This window comes from Plectropomus leopardus, chromosome 9 (assembly GCF_026936395.1).
Source record: "Plectropomus leopardus strain MGB_pleo_1.0 chromosome 9, ASM2693639v1, whole genome shotgun sequence".
Classification (NCBI taxonomy): domain Eukaryota; kingdom Metazoa; phylum Chordata; class Actinopteri; order Perciformes; family Serranidae; genus Plectropomus; species Plectropomus leopardus.
The window spans coordinates 33,918,879-33,937,766 of record NC_142184.1 but is presented as its reverse complement, the minus strand read 5'-3'; the positions used below and the strand labels follow the sequence as shown (position 1 = coordinate 33,937,766).

At 38.9% G+C, this 18,888-nt stretch overlaps 1 long non-coding RNA gene across 1 annotated transcript; it reads right to left on the bottom strand.

Moving 5' to 3' along the window:
- Window positions 1-541: 541 nt before the first annotated feature.
- Window positions 542-15,030, bottom strand: LOC148188784 (uncharacterized). The gene is made up of 4 exons (XR_015777568.1): window positions 14,930-15,030; window positions 2,129-2,251; window positions 812-882; window positions 542-730 (listed from the first exon to the last, which is right to left on the bottom strand). It is a non-coding gene; the product is annotated as an uncharacterized LOC148188784 (long non-coding RNA).
- Between the last annotated feature and the right edge of the window lie 3,858 nt (window positions 15,031-18,888).

The following is an 18,888-nucleotide window of genomic DNA, read 5'->3' as shown; positions in this document are numbered from 1 at the left end:
ACACTAAATGAGTTCTATAATATGTTGTGCAGGGCCAGCAAGAACAAAAACTGAATGGGAGAATAGGAGAACAATAGTCATTTCATACCAATAAGGAACAAAACTTTTAGTTAATCATTACAGGATCACTATGAACCCTCTAATGAGTGAAAACTGTAGAATATGCAGGAATACAACATTTCTCAGCTGAAAATTAAAAAAAAACATTTGGAGTTGGATGATGAGCTGGAAAGTTAGTGAGGTTAGAGCTCTGCTGTCGTTTTTCCAGAATGTAGGGACGATCTGCCTCCTTCATGTTCTCCTCCTGAAAGAGAGGGGGGCCAGCAGAGGGGCCCGGGTTCAGCTAATGACAAAACAAGCTGGGGGGATGATCTAATGTTTTGGCAACAACCTGCTTTAATTAACTAATTCAGGATGACCTCAGCTGTGAGGAGAGAGGAGTGTGTCGTCCCCCACCTCTCTCTCTCTCTCTCTCTCTCTCTCTCTCTCTCTCTCTCTCCCCACATGTGTGCAGAGGACGACACAACGCACCGTTCTCATGAGGACAATCATTGTTTTGGTCCCAGTGTCATTCCTCTGTACGGCGAGGCTAAACGTCTGGATGAGTGTCGATAAGATGGAGAGCAAAGTGTACTTACAGCACATCAAAGGCAAGCCCGGAGTTGTGTGTGTGAGGCGATCACAGCACAATCACATTACAGCTGCAGGTGTTGTGCTGGATGATTAGTTTCTGTGGATTTAACAGACATGAGTTCATGCGAGAAACAACATTTTGTTTACTTTATGTAAATCAAATGATAAATTGTGTTACCTGTTACCCTTTATTCTGGGGCACTGTGCCCACATCCAACAGCTTACGTAGAGGAAACAAGCATTTACAGGCTGTAAAGAAAGAAGCGAGGAGAGAAAGAAAGACTGTCACAGTCAGTATTAGCAGTACAATATCACAGCTTGTTAAACATCCTTTTCTGAATCTCTCATTTGTGCTGGTGAGTTTGGCACACATCAAACCAAACATTACTTATTTGAAACAAAATGCAACTTTCAAAGTTATTCACACATGGGTGGACTATGACATAATACGCCCCTTGGCACAGATGTGCAGTGTGTCCTGCCCCTCTGTAGGAGCATAAAAAATTGTAAAAAAATGCATAGCTTTAGAAAATTATTTTTAAAAAAGCAAGAGAAAACTGTCTGGGGGAAAAGGAAATGGTAACAATATTCATATTTATCATAAATATATATATAACTTTAGGTTAAATAATTTTTATAAATGTGTAAGTATTATTTTTTTAAACTTCAATTTCTTCTTTTTTTAAATTAATTTTAGGGTAATTTTCTTGTACTTAAAAAAAATCAATATATCCTTCCTTCACTGGTCATTGCCTTCTTTCCTTTTTTTTTTTAAAAAAGAAATCAATCCAATTTGCTTAGATTACAAAAAGTAAAGTCTAGGGGTATTGTCGGATGTGTAGAAATATAAAACTTGAATTCAATCCAAATCTCAGTAAGAAAAAGCAGTTATTTAAATACAACATAATGAAGTTTTTGGTGTTTTACACGCTTAGACGTCATCTGTGGTGCTAAAACTGAAGCCTCAGAAATGATTTTTTTATCTTTGTGAAGCAGCAGCAGCAGAAAGGGCGCTGAGAGAAAGCTTGAAATCAGACATGGCAAAGCGTGTTTTGACTCTGCTTGTCACAAAACTTTGGCGTCTGACTGTGTGATTGTGCCTTTATTTAGTAAGCCTGCAGCAGGGGTAAGCACTTCCTTCTAACTTGATCACTGTAAGGGTTGGCAGGTCCTAATTTCTCTGCTTACGCAACTCTCTTATCTCTCTCTTATCAGCTACCTGAGCCCGGGGCATCAAAATACACCCGCACATGCCCGCACCTTAAAAGCACACACTCTTCCAGCGCACTGAAACAGCTCTGAGCACTCTGCTTATCAATTAATGTTCCGCGTCTTGAGATTTTGCCAGAAAGCTTGTAATTACCTTCATAAACATTGCCGCTGCCCTTCTTATGCAGCATAACAAATAATCCCCCCACCGAGTTACATATTTTCCACAGCCTCACATACTGATAAAGAGCCAGTTAAACAGCAGGCTGACTGTTTACAGCCCCACCTGTGCTGCGCGATTGTCCTTTCAATGACTTCCAGTTAAGGAGGAGGAAGCTGATGAGGGCTCAGACTGTGACCCTCGGTCGAACCGCTGGACTTCAGAGAGGAGGAAATCATTGAGGGGCCCCTGGAAGACACGACGTCATCAGTTGCTGTGGTTGTTTTTGGATACACAGGGTGTAATATACAGTAAGCAGGGGGCAGAGTATAATGAGAAAGCTCTTACAGTATATGCTGCATCAATATTGCACAAGTCATGAATTATAGTTTACACTGGCTTTTAGCATTTCATTGAAAGAGGTTCCATAGTAATGATGCTTTGGGATTCTGTATAAACATCAAACCTTCATTAAGTGAGTTTTTGGGAACTTGGGGGTACAGGTTATAAACACAACACTGATGCATTTTCTAAAGTTTTGTATGTCAAACTTCTGAGTCAACAGTTATGTACTTAAACATTCTGCAGCAACCCAGTTGCTAGAATAAATGTTGGCATTGTACTTTTCTGCAAATCACTGATACACTACATTTCAATCTTACATTTCTACAACCCTGTGGTTTACTGGGGTTGTGTTGAGGCACAAAACTCATTTCGTTATGTTTAGGAAAAGATCATACTTTGGCTTAAAATACCAGCTTTTGGCAGCACAAAATCAACTGGAAATGCAGTGATGGCTTGCTAAAAAACTTGCAATTTTAGTTGCATAATTGCCACCGGATTGCCACAGATGTTCCAAACCAAAACCAAAACAACAAACAAAAAAAACGCTTTTAGCGGGACAATCACCGCTAGAAATGCAGTGATGTTTCTTTAAAAAAACACCCACTTTGGTGGCATGATCACTGATGGAAATGTTACAGATGTCCTACTACAAAATATGCATTTGGAGGCACAATTGAAACTAGAAATGCACATGGCTTGCTAAAAAAAACCATTTAGCACCACAATCACTGCTGGAAATGCTATAGATGTCCCAATAAAAAAAGGCCTCTTTTGGTGAGACAATCACCGATGGAAATGCTGCATGTCTCTGTAAGAACACCATATTCTGGCGGTACAATCTTTAGTTGGCACAATAGCTGCTGGAAATGCAAGAAAATTCTCACTAAAAAAAGAACCAGTTTTGTTATTTGCTGGTTTGTATAGTGGTTTGCAGCTTGGCAGTTGTCTTGCCAAGGTGTCACAACATCCACCACTTCACATCTTCATCCCAGTTTTAAAAAAAGAATTATTCTTTAAACAGGAAACATATCAAGGTCTGTTAAAAAAAGAGCTTCAAAATGTGAAAAAAATGACAACGTGTGTGCAAAGAAAGGGAAGTCAATAGAGTAAACATGCTTTTCCCTCTGAGTTTTTCCTTTTTTCTCAGAACCGTTTGCGAGGACACCATAATTTGCCCTGGAAGTTTCTTGGAAGTGCTTCGCAAGTCCACCTGAAAATACCTTACAGCCGATCAATGCACCCAACAACCAGAACAGCACAACAGTGTGTACTGTTTCTTAGAAAACACAGTCTCTTAGAAAAACGTGAAACAGACACAACCTCTTCACAATGCATCTTGTGGTTGTAGGTAGAAAATGTTTTGAAATTACATAATGGCAATTTGAACAATGAAAACAAAGCCACTAGTCTATTCCGAACAGTTGCAATTTTGTTTAGGTTTAAGGAAAGAAAAACACTTGGTTGGTTCAAGAACAAGAAATTACTTGATTAAGTTTAGGAAAACAGTGCGGTTTGGTTAAATCAACTACGTGCAGGACATTAAAGACGTAAATTTACGTACTGTGCATAGTCAAGTTAAGTACCTATGTTAAGTACTTTGCATAGTTAAGTCAAGTCTCATGGTTTCAGTCTATTTTTGTTTGACTCACCTGCTCTACAAAGACTTTCTCACACTTAAAACTCAATTTGTGTGTCCACCACGACAAAAGGTCCTCACTCAGTATATTTACATGCACAGTTAAGTCGAGCTACTGTCATTGTTTGTTCAGATTACTGTCCTTGTCCCAGTATACAAGTGGTGGGAGAATTGATTTATTGACAGAAGTATGTCCAACTCTGTCATGGCAGGTGGTGATATGCTCCCTTTAAGCTACTAGTTCTTGGACTTTCTTCCACTTGACCCATTATGCCACATACCAAACAAGTTAGCGAGCGGAAAACAGGTTGACAGTGAAAATACGGATAACTTTTTGGCGCTGTACATTTTGTACGTACTAATGAGATGCATAATTGTTTCGTTTTCTTCCATTCTTCTTCTTCTTTTGTTTTTCCCAGCTTTCTAAGAATTTATGCTGTTTAAATTCCAGGTCAAAGCACATCATGGGGACTATAGAGCATGTGCAGAACTCCTAGGCAAGTTCAAGTCTGGTTGAGGCATGAAAGAGTCAGTCGATCGCATTATCTAGGTGTGTTAGTCCGACTTCGAGAAATTCGACTTGGAATCATTTCAGTCAAACTAACAAGTTTACATGTATGGTAAGAATCCAGTTTTCATTGGACCAACACAATAATTTGACTTTTTCTAACATACTGACCAACTTTGTACTGGCATTGTTTCATGTTGCCAGCAAGTAATTTTAACACTTTTCTTGTCCACCACTATGTAACACAATATTAAGAGTAAATTCAAGCATGCCTATGAGTGTATGTATATTTGTCAGATGAAAGATGATATTTCCCCATGAACTTTACCTTCATCTTTTCCATAGTCTTAATTAGGCACCTCAGATGCTCTTTATCTTTAACACTTAAAAGTAGGTTCTGCTGATACAACTTTCAAGGTATTAATAATCATTGTACCATTTTATCTTGCTACAATATGAGAAAATTCAGACTTCGCTTATGTAAAAACAGTAAAAAGTCCCATGTGAATAAGGCATCCATCCCTCCTCAACTGCCCTTATCATGTTCACACTCGCCTCCCCCCGCTCCCTGTTTCTTTGATAAACTGTGTGGGCGAATTCCAAGCAAATGCAATCACAAGTTAAATTCAAGTAAAATAAGCATGGAGCTCAAAGTCTATTCAGCTTTGTTTTTGGAAACATATCGTTTCCTTTTCGCCTTGACCATATATGTTGATTTGTGTTATTATCAGCTCTCTCCATCAGGCATTAAACCATAGAGCTATTTATACGGCTGGTTTCCTGCTATTCAGGGGCCATGAGGCTGCTGTTGGAGAAAGGCCTGGCCTGGATTCAGGTAGTGCATCACAAATGACAGCTCCACTCTCTAAAGTCTTCCGCTTGATTCATCCAGCCAGTTATGTCTCGCTCCTCATCAACGCTCTGCAGTTTCCTTCACGCAACTATTTGTGGAACTTCTGAGGAAGTTTGAGGTTCCAAAATAACACATCATTACCTTTGTTGACTTCTTATTGGAATTTGTGTAATCACACTTTTTCATCCTCTGTGGGGGGGATTTTTCCTGGATATGGTTCTGTTGTTGTTTATTTGACACATCATCAATCAAATACAAGAAAGAGTGATTATCAAGATTTATATCAATTCAATTCAAGTGTTGAGGCATAGTGGTTTTGTTGCAACAAGTTCATACTGCCAGCTCATGGAATATAACAGCTAGATCAGTGACACCATGCTTCAAACTCTGACACAGGAAACATCAGTGTTTTTGTTGTTTTGGTTTTTTTTTGTAGTGGCATTCTGTTTTGTGCTGTGGGGATGTGTTCTGTATATATGTTGAATAATGTAAATAAAATATTACAAAATCACCACCGTAACTACTTAAAGTTTCGGCAACAGATCTATTGGATTAGGTTTAAACAACAAAACTATTTTGTCAGGTTGTGGGCAATAAAATTATTTTGCCCCAAAAATTACTTCACAGTGTCGCAAACAAGACTACTTTAAGTTTAAGCTACAAAGTGATTTCACCAACAAACCTATCAGGTTAGGTATGGGCAAAAAAACCTACTTCAGATTAAGGCAACAAAACAGTGTCGCCAACAAAACAATTTTGCCAGCAAAACTACTTTAGGTTTAAGCAACAAAATGGTTTCACCAACAAACCCTTTCGGTTAGGTTTGAGCAACAAAACTACTAATCAGGGTTTAGGCAAAAAAGCTACTTCAGGTTTAGGCAACCAAATCCACATCTTTAAGTTTAGACAACAAAGCTACTTTAAGTTTGGGCTACAAAATGGTTTTGCCAACAAAACTATTTGTTTAGGTTTAGGCAACCAAATGCACCTAGCTTACTTTAGGCAACAAAACAGTTTCGCCACAAAAAACGACTTAAGGTTTCAACAAACAACAATAAAAAACTACTTTAAGTTTAGGCAACAAGGCTTATTGGCGAGGTTTAGAAAAATTATCATGGTTCAATGTTTGTTACAGTAACTTAACGAGTATGTCACTTGACAACTATGTCATTTGACAACTATGCCACGTTACATATACCAGTAACTACCTTATATGGTTTAAACTTTGAGTTTCCTGCAAGACACAAACAGCGGTCCTCTGGGTAAAAGTCCAGCGTATTTTTGACCCTTCAACCACCACTCCCTTCCACTCTATTTGGCCTCTCTCACTCTTTCTACTGCATTTTTGTTGGAGATGGGATTAGCTTCTGGAATCAGAGGCTGAGGGCCTCTCACCAGGTTGTCATATTTGACACCCTGGGAATGTGAACGAGTTGGGCCTCATAGCGAGTGAATATTTACACTCAAAACTGAGTAATGAAACAACAAAAACCAGAAAATTCAAACAATGTAAAGCAAAACCAAACCGGTTATCTAAAATAATGTCTAAAATGTCTGCAAAAGGGAACAAACAGTGAGAGAAACATGATGGGGTGAAGTCTCGAGCAGCAGAAGCCTGGTCTGCCTTGGCGCTCCACTTAAAACGTGAGCTGTGGACAGAGCAAATTGCCTGGGCAGCAGACGAGACTTGCAGCAAAGCCAACCACAGCGTGCCTCTGGGTTTTATAATGGTAGTGTACAGCTGTGTTACCTCCATTCACTGGAATGTGAGAAAAACGGAAAAACTGACACATACATATAAAGAGGCAGTTGCTAAATAACTGCATTCAGCTCCTCCATGAGCTCATAATAAACTCATCAAATTTCTACTCACATGTGGCAGCAACCACTAAGACATGGACATGCTCACGTGGTTCCTGTTGCTTACTGGGTAGAAAACACATGTTATTTCAAGATATCTTTACAACTCAGTATAATAAATGCAAACTCTAGACACATTTCTGTCCCTCTCTTAACTGTGTTTCTTCTAGACAAGCTCCTCAAATAGTCTGTTCATGCAAATCACAACAAACACAGATTATCTCGTACTCTTTGTGGTATCTAGTCATGCAGACAGTTTTCATTTTACTGGTTTGAGATACCACTTCTAAATTGTCTGTTTCCATCCCACTAACATGAAGGGAATGTTGTTTGTGCTGCTCAAAACACTGAAAATGTGCCGTTCTCGAGGCTATTTCCACTGTTGGACATATAACTCAAATCTCTGTCCTCTTAAAGTCCAGCTGTCAGAACTCAGATGAGTAAAGATAAAAATGTTGATACAAATATATCACCTGTAATTATTACAATCCTCTCTGCAATGAGCCTAACAAGCTTTTTGCGTGTTTTTGCTGGTTGTTCTTAGGACAGTTAACCCTTCACTAAGCCCCGCCCCTTTGCGATGGCCTGTCAAGCTGTTGGAGCTAACACTGTAAGTAACTGCTTTCCCTGAGGGAATATAATCTAATTTTGGGGAAACTTAAAAAAAAATTCACAGCGATAGAGACAGAAGGGCCTGTAATATGTGTTTTGACAGGTTATCAAACAAGGAGGGTCCCCGTTAACACTCAAACTGCGCAAATTGAAATTGCAAACACAAAATACAAAATACACAAGGAAGGAAAACTTTGCAGATATTCAATAAGCTGTGTGTAGCGCAGTGTGTGTATGAAGGTGTTTAGCCTCCCCCCTGTGCCGCGCCTCCAGTGCCCAGTCTCCACCCTGCTGACAGGTTGGGAGCTCATCAGAGCCTTGCTTTAATGATGTGCCCACTTTTCAACGATCAAATTAAATTCCACCGAACATTACATCCCCCCTGACTATCCTGCTTCACTGTGAAATACGTCACGATACTGAGGATAGATACACTCAAGATGCCGATTCATCTGGACTTTAAGTATCAAGTCTGCCAAAAGGAATCCAAACATGATGACAATGCAGCAAGAACAGTTCAAAACATTTCCAATGATTTTATTCTGCTCTTATTAATATTTATAGTATATATGTGCTGCTCTGTTTAAAAGACAAATTGACAAGACAAGTCAAATGTGGAAGATGTCAAGCTGCCAAAAACAGCCCTGAATGAAAAAAGTACTCTGTACATGGCAAAAGACCAGACAAGAAACAATCCAGCTGATTATGCACACAATTAATCTTAATTTCTGGGTTGATATGCACAAGACGTTGGGTTTGCACATGCATGCGTGCACGTGCATGCGTGTGTGTGTTTGTGTGTGTGTTATCTCTGAATCCACGGGGTAAAAGGCCAGCAGGCACGTGTGGGGATGGAGGGGTAAAGGTCAAGGTTGACAGTTTCAGGTCAGCTGATCACAGAGTTGAGACAGATGGTGATTTAGCAGCGTTTGGCAGCAGGTTCCCTCAGGGACACAGCAGACACTGTGGGGTCCCCCATGCAAGTCAATAGACATAAAAGCCAATACAGAAAAAGATTGAAAAAGTTGAAAACAGAAAAGGGGGTTGGAAATTTAAAAAAACAAACAAAGCAGTGAAAAATAGGAAAGATTTTTTGTTTGTTTTTTTTCCTTCTGCTGACATGTATCTCTCTTAAATGATTAGTGTTTACTCGTCCCGATTCTGGCTGCTGTAACTGCCATCACTGGGATGTTACTCATTTCCATAATGCTTATTTTTCACTCAGATATCAAAACACACACAAAAAGTTCAGATGTCTGGTGTGCTGCATGGTGATAAATCTGTAACTTATTTTTCAAAACAACTGCTGAAGTCAAAGACATGCAGAGAGAGTGCAAATCTGTGCCAAAGGTTACAGAAACCTCATGAATCGGATCAATTTGCCTTTTTTTCTGCTTCCCTCCCTTTTCCCTCAGTCAACCCCTCAGCCACCTCCGCTTCTCCTCTCTGCAGATAGCCAGCTGCCTCCACACCTCCATCTGAGCAAGGGGTGATCCCCAGAGAGGAAGAGAGGGGCTGGAGGTGGACAAGAGGTGGAGGAGGAAGAAGGGCTGGCAGGATGGAGGGAGGGAGGGAGGGTGCGGATGGGTGCGGATGGGTGCGACTAGACATAGGTCAGACCTGAATGTGTGTGGATCTTTTGTGTTGGATCCCTCTCCATCACCATGACCACTGTTGTTATAATGCATACACACACATTTCTAATTGTATATGTCTCTTTCTCTTTCTCTCTCTCACACACACACACACACACACACACACACACTCCCCCACTAGTAGTTTTTGGTTCTAAAAATGTTCTGAGAACATTAAAATGTTTGTGTGTTCTGAATGTTTTAGTAAGTTCAGGCAATATTCTCTATAAACATAAAAAGGTTTATTTTTTTTAATTGTTAATATATCATTTCTCATTACATTTTCATCTGCAAAAAGTTCTGTAACCTCAGTCCTCAATAGCATTTAATAAATGTTGCTTTGAAAACGTTATTCTTTTGTTCTCATGTAACATTGTGGGAACGTTTTATAAAAAAAGAACATGCTCTGTCACCTCTCACCAAAACGTCAGAATGTTGCAGTTAAAATGTTACGTCTTATTTAGCATTTAACCTTAAAGGAACATGATATGAAATCATAAACATCCTTAAAATGTGCTTTGAACATTGAATTAAAATGATTTTTTTAAAACATTATTGCAACTTGTAGGGAACATTCGCGTATGTTGTGGGAACGTTCCCTGCTAGCTGGGTCCTCTGTTGCCTTTAGGGGCCCTGTCCGACAGACCCCCAGCCACACACTCATTATGGGGTTTAACCACACACATAAGATATAGGGTTTGGGTTTAACAGCAGAGTCAGGGTCAGAGCCCAGGGGACGAAAAACCTCCACAATCCATACACACGCACACACACACACACACACACACACACACACACACACACACACACACACACACAGGCCCATGGGAGCAGATAAGCCATAATCACTTTATTCTGTCATCCTCTCTTTTTCTAGCCAGCCTGCACCTGAAATATTCCTCCATCTCTCCCTTTCCTGCTACCCCTTTTAAAGTTTTATGGTTTTTTCTTTTTACAGAAAAGTGCTGCCTCAAACACATTTTGAGCAATTAAAGAAAAGCAGGTCACACAACTTCACTTTGTTTCTTCATTGCAGCAAAGCAGCTGCCGTTAGCAAACAGTAATAATGCAAAACTCTCCAAACACTTAACCAGAAATTTCCACAACACTGCACTTGATACATTAGAAAAAACAGCCCTGTAAACGTATACTTTTGGGAGAAGGATAGAAAAGCTGTTTAATGCAGGTAAAAGAGTGTTTAATTACTTGCTAAAAGTGTGGTACAGAGAAATGCACCCATAATGAAGCATTTAATATCATGTTTTTGGCTTGGCTGTTGATGGACTGTGATATCTGGGACACTCAGGAGCCGTTTAAATGGCAATGGTTCTTGCATGAAATGTTAAACTTTTGTTGCGGTCTGGCCTTTCGTGCACACGACAACAGTGTTTTGGAGGCCTGAAAACTTTTGTAACCAGGTTCTAAAGTGTAATCTTTTGAAAACGCCACGCCTTCTGTCACCGTGTAAACAAGCAATGTGTGGATCCTGTAAGAACAATGACGTCACGGTCGCACTTGGCGCATGTGCATGCATGTCATTTCAAAGTGACACCGCCAACAAAAAGCTTGATATGCATACTACAGCATTTTCGGTTGTTTTTGCAGATGCACACAAGGATCATGCTCACAATGCAATCATATGGGCTGTTCCTGTTTTAACGTGTGCTAAAAGAAAGCTAAAATTTTTAAAGGCTAGGTTTTGTAAGTACAGTAACTTATTTAACTGTTCTTGTATTTGTCATATAATTCACGGCAAATTATGGTAAAGGTTTTAATACGCTTTCACGCATTCAGGGTTTAAATACTTGTTAAAAGTGTCAGAAAGCAGCACACGAAAGATGACATCGCTCCAGGTTTCAAAGGGTTAATAATAATGAAAGAGCACCTCTGGACATCTCCGATGCTTCTGATTCTTCGTCACAATGACGTTGGTCACCACGAAAAACGAGTTGCTGGGAAACCTTCAAATGGGCTTACACTGTCTTTTTGACTGATCTGTCCAACTGGCCGAACCTGCTTAGATATTCCAGCTTTTTAGAACAATTGTTATAAGACATGGAGAGTAAAAGTTGTTTAAACATTTGAGTCATTCCAACAAAGTTTATTCTGGGTCAAACTCGGGTCAGATCACAATCCAGACTGAGCAGTTGGATCCTGATTAAGTCGGACTCTGAACCAACAAAGTGTGGTTTAAGTAACATGCTGCTAATTGGTTTAAATGACGCTGGAAACTGGAATTTAACACTTTTGTCATGTGCACGAAGAGCCATATCTGAGTCACATAGAAACTAGTTTTTAAGCAAATGTTAGCGTTCAGATGACCTGAACATGGAAAAAAAATAAAGAGGTGTTCATTTTTGTTCGAGTTTAAAAAGTGAAAAAAAGGGCCCATTTGCACATTTGGAAAGATTATATTTTTAAAGATACTGGGAAACCCTTTATTGCCAAAGACTTTCTTAAGAAGTTCCTTTTTTATCCCTTCTAATTTAAAAGACAGCAGGTTGTCTTTAACCGTTCAGCACTCACGTCTTGACTCTTTCGCAGCCGTTCTTGAGGTATACCTGTCAAATTACAACTCGAGATTTGAAGACTTGTGATGATTTCAGCTTTATGGGTTTTAGTCTGATTGTGGTAAAATCAAGTTTAAAGGGACAGTTCATCCCAAATTAAGAAGATGCACTTTTTATCCTCTTGCCTGTGGTGCTTTTTACTGGTCTGGATTGTTTCGGTGTGCGTTGCAGATTGCTGGGGATGTCGGCTGTGGAGGTGTCTGCCTTCTCTCCAGTATGGTGGGTCTGGATGGCGCTTGGCTCTTTGGGAATTCACCACTCCTATTATCCTTCATTCCCAAAGAACACTTTGACATCGTGTGAAATATTTGTATTCACTTTCTTGTTGTGAGTGAAATGACTATAGTGATTATTCCATATTTTTACCATAGACATGGAGCTAGAGCCAGGAGGCTGTTAGCTTAGCTTAGCATAAAGACGGGAACATTGCCGCAAAAAAGCCTCCACAGGCATTCTCCCAATTGGCCACCGATACTGACAGGCATTTATGTTTTGTTGAGTTTAGGTTGTTATATTGGGCGACCAACGAAATTTTTATTTAGAGTAACAACATTTAGTCGTAACGTTTGGAGAACAAAACCCAAAATGTCATATTTTTAACTTTCACAAAATAGGTGGGTTTTCATTGACCCTCAAATTACGCAAAATGAAATTGCAAAGTGCACCTTATGGAAATGTGTCAATTATGAAAAAACTCCCATTTATCAAGTTAAAATTTTCAATTAATCGTAATATTGATTTGAGGTCATATATGTGGAACTATCCCTTCTTGTTTTTTCAGTCTGTTTTCCACTCGCCTGTGCTTTGTCTTTCAGTATCCCACTGTTGTGCTAAATCCCCCTCCCAGCTCAGCACACTTACGGCCCACTCCTCTCCATGAACCCCATCGCTCTCTGTGTTACATCCCCTCATCCCTGATAATCTGGGACAGATGATGCAGAGTGTGTGGTACGAGCTGGTCTGCGGCAGCATGAAACCCCCTGCGGACTCTCAGCTGTACGCATACAGAGGCACTTCACCCAAACATGAATTATGGATCATATGAAAATGAATAATGAAAGGAAGATAATATACATAGCTGGCACTGGAAGTTGTGCAATAAGCAGGGAGGGATGATTCATTCCAGAGTGGGAATTAGATTCGACAATGTTCGACGTTGTGTCTGCCAAAAAACGCACTTCTTGTGTTCAGTAAAGAAATAATAATCACTCCAATCCCCGTGCTTAAATAATTTTTACTGGATCTCACATTTGTTCCCTGTCTGCTGAGCCCCAGGCTGACCATGCATCAGATGCTGTCATGGTGATTATACTATCAATCTCAAATCAAAATGATCTCTTTAATCCTCAATATCAATTATAAAAACAGTCTGCACATTTCACAACTGTTATAAGTGGTATGTTAACAATGGTTAACGTGACTGGAACCAGTGTTGTTAACGTCTTCATTTTCCGTCTTGTACTGAAACAAGATCAACTCGGGTGTGATGTCATACGTTCCTCTGACCCCCGACTTCCGTGGTGAATAAAATGCAGCACTGCTCTAACATTTTAATATTTCTGATCATTTATTTTTTCCTATTAAAAGTCTTTGGTCTGTTGACTAAACTGTAAAATGGTAATTAACACCACAAACATAATTTGCTCTACAGCTACAGGGTTTAGCTTCTATGTGTCAGTGAAGGCACTCATGTTTCTCCAGTCATCTTCTTGTATGCGTTTCATCATGAGGGTTTTGATATGAAGCAAGAACACTGCAACATGTTGGAGGAGGTGGGACCTAACTTCTCAAACAACCTCAGACACTTCTGTCCCTCACTTTGGGCTCGCTCTGGGTCACCTGACTGGAAACCAGGATATGAAGGCATTCCTTTAGTACTTGGGGGACAATTTTTGTCATTTTATTTTGTGTCTGAAGATCGAGTGAGAGCCCCAATTCAGCTGGCAGCAATGTGGTGATGGGTCTGGCTATGTGAGACTTTTCAGTGAAAGACTATTGTAGAGCAAGCAAACTAAACAGCCCAGCAACAGCAGAAAGAGACAGCAGGTGTAAACAGCATGTAGAACCACCATATTTTCACATCTGACTCAATAAGTAAAATAGTTGTAAGAATATTTTCTTTCTTGATATTTCATTATTTTCTTTGGTTTAATTATTACATTAAATAGGCTGAGAGAGACTCTTGTACTCACTGATAAAACACATTTCCAAGCCAAGCAGTAGCTAACCTCCAGGGCTAAAAAGCAAAGCCAATACGAAAGTGCCAAAAACTGCAGTTCCTCTAATGGCCACTGGAGGCTGGTTTCAAAACAGTCAATTCCAATGGCACCCAACTTTACAGCACAAATAGACATGTTTACAGCCTGGCACAAAAAAAACAAACCAAAAAAAAGCAGTTTTGGTCTCTTTAGCTAATTTAAACATTCATGATGACTGTACAGAGGGTACATTTTTATATAACTCCCCTGTTGATATCATATTAAGGCTTGAAATTAGATATATTTATGGGTGGGCTGCTTTAAGTGATCATAGTGTGCTCAGCTTTCAGTCACATCTACCCATCACTCCTCCACAGGTCCACCATCTCATCCAAATATGGTCACTTTTGGCTTCACAAAAAACAAGGTGGCAACAGCCTGTATACCAAACTTGAGGCTTTAAAATGGGAGTGCACAAACCAATAGACAGTAGCTATATCTATTTTTCTATACATTGTCTGTTCCAAGCTTAAACCACAGGGTTTAGGGTTTCCCTAGAAGTGACATTTACATTTTTGCATGTTTGCTAGTTCCAATACCATATGGTTGCCAATTAAGGGTCACTGTTAAGGACTTTACAGATTCCCTCCAGAGCAAAAGATCAGATTTTTAGACATTTTTAGACTTAAAATAAAAGCACATCAGTTTTACCTGATTCAACTGTCGCTATCACCCTGAAGCATGATCGCTATTGGCTGTGTCATGTTGGATTTCAGCTTATCCTGTGATGAGCAACACAGCATGTAAAGCCTGAAATGGGAAGAATACACAAATAAGCTCTTGATTAGGCACAGCGGTCCTCAAAAATAAATTATGTATTTATCTATTTTAAAAAAGAAAACAATCACCCTTATTTTGGGACAACTGACTTTTAAAAAAATGGAACTTATTTTCAAAATAATGAGTCAAATACATTTACATATCATACTTATGAGAGAAATATTCAAACCCATTATGTGTTTTTATTTTATGGCTGCATGTTTATATCAAATGGGAGGATTTTAGACGTGTTGAAAAACGCTGATGGATAAGGTCCAACCAAATATTCAATGGTACAGAACAGTGAATTTGTGAAAAAAGACACCACGGAGCCATAGAAAAAATCTATGTTTAGGCCAGAGTTCGAGATGAGTCATCATGTGGTGGTTTACAGATACAGAAATTTTCTCATATACATTTTCTTATATAAATACTCAGACGAGAAAAAATACAATATATTCGCCACATAGCAATAATGCCTGAGTTTGATTAAAACAGGGATTCAATATTAGAACCTTGGAAAATGCACTTTTTCTTTAGCTGGCTGTGTTTTTACTACCAATGAATAAAATGCTATTGTTTACATTGTTGTTCTTTTAGGTCTCCTCTACCATGTGACCTCAATCAATTCAGTCCTTGACTGATCACATTGTGTTGTCATGACGCTACCTTTACAGCTCAGGATTGCTCATAGAAACACAGAGAAACATGGGCAGCCTGCATCATTAGCACATCTGAAACAGAGGATGACTAACAAACATCGCCCTGTTTGTCTGTTGCCTATAGAGGAAAAATCATTAGCACCAATTACGCAGATCACATTCATTCCTGTCACGTTTGCCCGAGGCCCCCGGTGATTTTGGCCCCTGAACAAAACAGGCAGAGGTGACAGAGGACAGCATGGTTCTTGTAGATGAATTGGTATTAAGTTAATTAGGGTGTAGCTGGGAACCCCAGCAGGTCGGGACCCTGGTATTGTGTCCACAGGTGATCCATCCTGGGAACTGAACGCTCGCTGACACACAGAGGAAGGCTCACAGCTTTCAGGGCAGTAACAAAACCGACCCTTCGCTGCCACGGTAACCAACCAACACAACAGAGCTAAAAACGACCGCACAAGAATACTAACGGAGCAGAGAAACAGTAAACAGCAACTGGTTTGGAGTCTAAATGGATACAGTGTGTTTTGAAATAGGGTTGTGAGGTGTTAAAGTTATTTCATGTCATCATTTCACGTGTCTGTTTCACAAACCTGGCATACTAAGTATTAATCAAATTAATAGCTATCAAATTGCTCAATTTGTACATGGCTCTTCAAATAAAACACTTTTCTTCATGACCTCTCTATCACTAACAATCAGTTTCATAATTACTACACCCGAAAAGCACTCCAGCTATTATATATATATACTATATATATATATATATACACACACACACATTTTTTTCCTTATCAGTGTTAAGAGACTGTATACACTGATTGATAGTTTCATGATGAACCTCACTTATCAAGCCCCCTTGAGGGTTTTCTGGGTTTCCCCTGTATTTCTCCTTTTCTTAAAATGTATAACATTCTTGTTTTTAATCTGTTTTTATATATTTTTCTATTTTCTATTTTTATTTTTTTATTTTTATATTTTAATATTTATATATATGTATGTGTGTATGTATATGTATGTATGTATGTGTGTATATATATGTGAGTGTGTGTGTGTATGTATGTATGTATGTATGTATGTATGTGTGTGTGTGTGTATATATATATATATATATATATATATATATATATATATTTTTTTTTTTTTTTTTTAAATTTATTTATTTATTTATTTATTTTTTCTTATCAGTGTTAAGCGGCTTTATGTACTGATGAGAGTGAAGACGGTACTGACATGACAGAAAAGAGTTATACCAGAACTTGACATTCCATTAACCTTGTTGTTTCGGGTGTGGTTACGCTGACAGTATCACAATGAGTGCACTTAATTAAACTAATTTAAACCACACTAAATTGTGTGGTAGTAACAAGATTTTCCTGATGTACCTTATCAGTTTCAAGTGTAAGGCTTCAATGAAGTTCCTGTCTCTCAAGTTAGATTTCTGCAACACAAACAATCATACAAGAAAATGAGTGGAGAAACTAATGAATACAGATGCTTCCAAACAGGGCATGAGGGGTTCACTGAGGGGTTTGATGGGTCTGAAAATGATGTGATGCTCTCCACGACCATCATTAGAACACCAATCAATGAATATGCTTATTGTTACTGTAGACTTCTACAGACTTGTAGAATGAATTAAAGCTGATCTGCAGGCTCATTGTCACATCCTATTAAGACAACTTATATTTAGAGTTTCAAAGTTCATCCAAAGTTAATTTCCTTTTGGAGAGAGCTGTTGACAAAATCTTAGCTCAAGATCTTTATAGTAGCTGTTCTGGAGCTTTAAGTTTGCAGCATATATGAACGAAACCTCCAGAACCACAAACAATGGACGTAGCACCCATCGGTATGTGGACGCCCGTTATCAAGCCTCACGTTTGTCAATTTAGCATTTATATATATATATATATATATATATATATATACATCCATCTACATAAATATGCAGACGTCTCTTTGGAATAAGATGAAATGAGTGGTGCACAGAGTAGGAAGTCTTCACCCGGATATTTGCTTTCTACACTGGATTTCCCGAAATATTGGCCGTTGCCTCTAGACCTTTTCAGACCACGAGCCGATGAGTTTTAAGTTTGCAAAAATGCAAACAAGTTTCGATTAAATTAACACAGCTGTATTTGTATGCCATGATTGCATTTCAACTTACAGAAATAAAAATTCAAATTCTACTTTTTACTGACTGATGTGAAAAACATCAACCGCAGTCTGTACTGACTAAAATGATGATAATGGATATGTCACTTGCTACTGATTAGTTGACGGTAAAAAAAATAACTGACACTGACAAACTAATTTTCTCAAGCACTTTATATTTGAGTTTCTGGAGTAATTTTTTGACTTAATTTCATGGCTTTCTAAGCACTTAATGTTTTCAGCATCATTACATGTGCATGAGAAAGAGGTAATATTCTGACAGAGTTCAGGGAGAAAGGAAATATGATTATTATTATTAGCAATAGGTTCATGTATCCAAAAAAGGTAAGTCTACCTAAAATGAAAATGATAATATCTATTCAAAAGTTTATTTCCTCCTGAACAGTAGGCTGCTTTCTCACTTTATCACTAATACACTTTCAATATTGTTTCTTTGTCCACAAATATTAGAGAAGTTAGAGGAGAAATCTGATCACTGAACAGCTAAAATGTACATACGCTGTAAACTAAATAACTTGGTTATTCAGGGCATGTAAAGGTGATCTCGACTTTCATCCCATAAACTAATTTCCTCAAATAATCTGATGGTCTTGTGTGCATAAACATGGTGATTAGAAAACATCACAAGGACACAAAAATTATCCCTGACTGAGGGGGAAATACTTAAACTTCAATCTGGGGGGCGAGACAACATGCCCCGTGGAAACATGACAGCACCCAGCCTACAAAAACAATGTTATCACAAATTCCCAGACTCCACTTGAGAAAGCTACTATCAGAGGAGGAACTGAGAGGAGTGAGACAGAGCGGGAGAGAGTGAAAACAAACAAAGAGGCCAACGCTCAGTGCTGATGAAGCACTTTATCCAGGTCAGCATCAGAGAGACCAACAGTGGAAGTCTTTCATCGGGTGAATGGACATATGGAAGGTGACTTCATCAATGAAAATGTGGGCCAGGGTGTTGCCCAACAACCTGCTGCTTTACATGATTTCTAATCTTCAATTTCAATCTGGAAA